The following is a 5,674-nucleotide window of genomic DNA, read 5'->3' as shown; positions in this document are numbered from 1 at the left end:
TAGACACTGCCCTCTTCTCCAGCAAAACCAGCAATGGCCAAGGTCTGTTAAAGCATTGATTTTTTTATTATTATTATTTTTAGCAATTATTTTTTCTCCATCACAGGGTTGCACATGCAGCATTGCTTGGTATTGATTTCTGATGGCATTGTGAGGGTACAAGAGGGATTGTGTTGGTAAGGCGAGCACATCTGTGCGGGGAAACTGAGCCCTGTGTTACAGAGCTGTGCACGTGCACACACAGCCCCCGAAGAAAGCAGGGCTGTCATGAGAAGGAAAGCTCCTACTGAATGGCTGTCAGAGATGTGTGCTTTGTCTGTAAGGCTGTGTTGGGCTCTGGTGGCAAAAACTTGGAATTCTCTGCACCTGAGAAAATCTATGACATTTATCAATTCACTCCAACATTATTTATCTGCTGCACTGCAGTCATGCAGTGATGGGGCTGATGCTTTTACTGCAGTGCTGTGTGCTCCAGCTGTCCACATCTGCATCAGAGAAAACTTGCAAAGAGATCAATCTAGGTCTGGATTTGAATCTGATTTAGTGGTTTTTTTTGGTGGTGATTTGGTTTTGTGGGGTATTTTTGCAGCCTGTCAGGATGCGTAAGACTCACATTGTTGCAGGATTTTAACTTAGAATTAAGAAAATCCATGAGTCCTGGGAGCTCTCTAGAATATTTTCAGCTCTGGCTGTGTTCTGGGACTGTAAATGGAAGCTGTGATTCACAGACCTTGCAGTAGTGAGGGCCAGAACCTCCAGATGTCTTTCTTACTTTAAGTAACAGAGGCACATGCAGGAGCTTGCCAGTGGCTTTTGTGCCTTAGTAGATAGTTCTTGTGTGGATAACTTTAGGATAAAGGTCCCAGTGGGGTAAGAAAAGCTTACCTTGCTGCTCTTCTCCCTTTTATCATGTGCCCTTCCCATGTGCCATTGTAGCTGGCATTTTGCAAAAGTGCAAATCAGAGTTTTTGCTACAGTACGCTGATCTCACCTTAGGGACACAGTTCAACTGAGATCAGGGCTCATCCCCCAGTGCTCTCTAAATCTCATGGGTGTCCCCTTCAACTATCTGTGGCTTGAAGTGAGGTTAAAAAACAGAATTTATCTAAGCATTAATTCAAGTGCTTCCAACAAACTTCAAATGTATGCTGCCTTCCTTCTTGCATTCCTATTACAACAACTGGGGTTCCCTATACAGTAAAAGGTAAATCAGTTCAGCAATACCAGGGAACATCTGCAGCAAAGAAGATTAGTTAGTTGTAATATATCTCATATGCAGCTTACCCCACCATGCTCCGCACCTTCTTCATTACCTTCTTAGAAGGCCAGTTTGCCTGGAAATAACCTAGACAAACTCTGTGACTATTTGGCTGTGAAGGTGTAGCATGATTTTTCTCCCTATAAAGCAGGAAAGAAAAAAAGGAAAAGGTATTCTCAGTTTCTCTGTGTAGGTGTGAAACTTACCAGGTGGTATTCTGCAGATGCTTAGTTCCCAGGAGAAAACAAAGTCTGTGCAGTCAAGAACTAGCCTTTTCAGATGTAGATGCTATATGGAGACAAACGTTTTACTTACCCAAGTGACCATTTCTATGGTGTTATCCCCCTGTAAAGTGACTTAAAAGGTCAACAGAATTAAATGTATGTAGGTCACTATGAAAGTAATGCCTTTTATTTATTTCCATGGAAACTACAGCAGCTACGAAGAGCACAATAACACTATTTCAGAGGGCAAATTCTCAGCTACAAAATACAACACAGTCACCAGCAGTAGCTATGCATTTTTGCCAGCAATGAACATGAGCCTGTATGCTGCACTTGTAAAAACCTGCAGCAGTGGAGGTGAGCCACTGTTTCACAGCTGTTACGATGACGTTGTTTGTGGGAAGACATTGCCTATGCAGTCCATCTTCCATTGGCCCAAACAGATGGAATTCAGAAGGTGCCAAGTCTGGTCTATACCATGAATGTGGCAGGACAGTCCAGCCCAGTCCAGTAAACTGCTAACACTCTCTACAGATAAGCTGGGAATTGGTTCTTACTGGGCCAGTTTTTGCCTGAGGAGTGGTATCATCAAAATATTTGCATTCACCCTTTGATCTGGGGCACTTAGGTACATAGCAGCTTGGTTAACATGGGCTGCTTTTTTAAGCAGCAACCTTGTGCAACCTTTTTTAAAGGCAGTAGGGCTGGTGAAGAGCTAGTGAGTTGGTTTGGACCTGTAGGATCCAAGGATGTAGGAGGGGCTGGGGTTGGAGTAGTTGATCTTAGAAGTCTTTTCCAACCTTAATGATTCTGTGATGTGAGGATGACTGGGAAGCCAGAACAAATCTGAGGCCTGTAACATCATCTTGTTTGAGGTTTGTGTGAATGATATACTGTAGTAGTGCTCTGAGCAAGGTTCTCTATTTACTATAACAATAAAAATGTTGGTATTGATGCAAAAACTTGTTGCACTTTCAGAAATTTTGTCAGGGAGCAAATCTTCATGTTGTCAGTCAGGACAGTTTTGGTTTGTTCTCATTCTTAGTATTCCTGGGTTTGTCAGGATATTTGGATAACATTTTAGACTGGATTTTCTTTCCTTTTAAACGTTCTGCATAATTAAAATTACACAAGCCTTTGTGTTTAAGCAAATCCAACACATTTTTCCATTTAGTTTTTATTTATGCATACTTTTTCATACAAAAACAAAACAGAACAAAAAAAAACATTCCTGGTCCATTTGATTTTCATCTAGTTTTCTTCACGTATTGGGAAGCTTTCATAGACTTGATGTCAGGACTTGTTCCTGCAAGCCCTAAGGAAGAAGAAATATCCCTGGGATGAGGGCTAAGCTGCTTACAGGTGTCTTAGTAATAGCTGTTTCTCTATTCTGACGAAATCCCATTAGAGGCAGGTAAAACTGTTGACAATGTTTTAATGAAGAATACAGTATTTACAGACTTAGAAGTGGGTGTAATCTGCCTTGTAATCAAAGTCATCCTCACTAAGGTGCCATTCCCCAGGTGGAGGCAGCTGATGGCCATGATTGATGGCTGCGCTGCACTGGGTGCAGGGCCGGATGGGCTGCATCTGTCAGGGGCACGGCTTCACTTTCACCTCCTTGCTGGTTAGTGCTTGAGGGGAACACTGCCAAGTGGGTGAACTTGGGTCTTGTGATCATCCCTGTTGGCTGATGCAGAGAGCTGGGTAGTTCTGTAGCCCAGATGGTTTCTTGTTCACCTGAGAAGTGAAAATTCTCACCCTAATGCTTGCACAAAGAGTGCTGTCCCTTATAGAAAAGGCCCTTTCCCTGAAATATGGAAAGCAGTGTGAAATCCCCTACAGCTTTGGATTTTCTGGTATGGGCACAGCACTGCCCTCGTTGGAGATGAAGGGCTGCAGTAGTTTAGAGGGTTCCACCCAAGGAATTGCCTGAGAGAGAGCCTGATGGGTGACCAGGTGAGGTGTAGCGAAGGAGAAGGGAGCACTGATTGCATGCATTTCCTTGCCAAAGGCACTACAAGTTCCCTTTGCACTGCTGGTGAACTGTGAATCAGGTGTCAAAGGCCCGGAAGCACAAAACCTGTTGCTCAGAGCTGAGTTGTGTCACTTCCTTCACTCAGGAAATACCATTATTTGTATTAAATGCACTTAACATCTTAAAGACCAAATGGACGGTGAGCCAGCACAAGCCTTTCTCATAACTATAGCAAATATACCTTAAGCTTAGAGGGGAAAAAGTGTAGCATTCCTTTTCCATACATGTCTGCTGAAAACTCTTTTTCTGCCTACTCCTTCCACCATGCCCCAGAAGGAGGCTCTGTGACTCTGTTAGGGAAACCTGTTGTCATGCACTTGCTGATCAGTATTCAGCTCAGGCACCGGCTTGGTTTCAGCCCAGCACTAAACCAGTCTCCAGATGCGTGGGGCCTGGTACTAATAGCTGAGTTCACCTATTTGCTCTCAAATTACGTGCCTTTGGGGCTGCAGGGCGCTTAGTGAGCTGGATGTTGGCAACCTGAGTGCTGACTGTGAGGTGGATGGCAGCCACACAGGCTTGTGTTCATGAATGCATTTCTCTGAGATATGGATGCACTAGAGAAAGAGTTAGACCATGTGTACACAAACTGGTAAAATACAGCACCATTAGCTGCAGACCTTGGATACACAGATCATTAAGATAAGGCAACACTAGCTGCCTAGCTCCTGAATTACTTTGCTACCACATCACCCTGTGTGCTGGGCTGTGACTTGCTCTCTGCTCTCACAGCCAAATTCCTTTTGCTGCTGCTGTTTCCAAAGACTGACAGCACACAAGTGAGGCTCCCTGCTCCTCACACATCTGTGTTGGTGGTGCCCCAAGCACACCTCGCTTCATTAGCTCTGCCATCTTAGGGGCCGGGCTGTATTCCCGTGGCTCCATGGGTGTGCGGTACCATCTCCATTCACAAACTGAAGCCTTTCCCATTGTGGCTTTTTGGGTCCTTCATGGTGCTGCACAAAGAACTTAACCTCAGTCTTCCAGCTCTGATAGATACTGTGAGGGCTCTGGAATAGTATTACATGTTTTCTGAAACTCTGTGACCTGCTCTGTATCAATTTAACTGCATTTCAGAGTGCACCAATTTAATTAATGGCTTCCCTCAGAATATCAAGCAGTAATATATCAGACTCCTTACTAGATTCTATAAACATAAAGTTGTCTCTAATTCATTTCTTTAGTCCAACTCTGTTAGTTTCTTTAAAAAATGCAACCAAGCTAATCTGGCAATATTTTCCTTCACTAAACATATGTTGTTTGATCATTGAGATGCAAATCACCTTGACCTCCATTTCAATTAGCATTTCACACTGGGTAGTGAAGAAGATGCTTTCTTGCCATGTCATCTGCTGAGAACTCGCTTTTGGTGTGCAGCTTCAGAAAGTTTAATCTGAAATTGTGACATAACCACAGTTTCCTCCCTGCTTCAGACAGCACTCTGATAAGGAGCCTGCTAAGCAGGGAAGGGTTAACCATAGGCTCCTGAAGAATAATGATTTAGCAGAGCAGAAAAATATTCTGCTCTGATTTTCCTCTCTGCTGTTGCTATGCCAGCAGCTTCGTAGCTCAGGGAGACTTCATGTATTCTTTTTTCCTCCACACACTTATGAAACCAACTAGGGGTATGCCCGTGTGCTTTTTGCTGTTCTGAGATACCTGTGCTGCTCAAGCGGGGGAGAGATGTGCACAGTAGCACAGGGGAGGGGCAGAAAAGAGTCAGCTGTGCACGTTGTTTTCACAGCTGCACTGCTGTGCCAGGGATGCTCCCACAGAGGTCTGCAGAGCCAGGGCTAAGCAGCAGAGGTGGATGCCGAGTTGAAAAGGTAGCAGGTGCAAGGATAGGGTTTCTTAGGAACCTTTTGCTTTTGGAGCAAATGTATGCAAGAAAGATGGGCTTCACTTCAGCCATGCCCTAGCAGCATTTTTATGGAATCATAGAATGGTTTGGGTTGGAAAGGACCTTTAAGATCATCTAGTTCCATCCCCCTGCTGTAGGCAGGAATACCTCTTGCTAGACCAGGTTGCTCACAGCCCCATCCAGTCTGGCCTTGAACACCTCCAGGGTGGGGACACCCACAGCCTCACTGGGAAACCTGTTCCAGTGTCTCACCACCCTCACAGTAAAGAACTTCTTCCTAATATCTAGTCTAA

The sequence above is a fragment of the Gallus gallus genome, chromosome 6 (assembly GCF_016699485.2).
Source record: "Gallus gallus isolate bGalGal1 chromosome 6, bGalGal1.mat.broiler.GRCg7b, whole genome shotgun sequence".
Classification (NCBI taxonomy): Eukaryota; Metazoa; Chordata; class Aves; order Galliformes; family Phasianidae; genus Gallus; species Gallus gallus.
Note: the sequence above shows the minus strand (reverse complement) of the source record.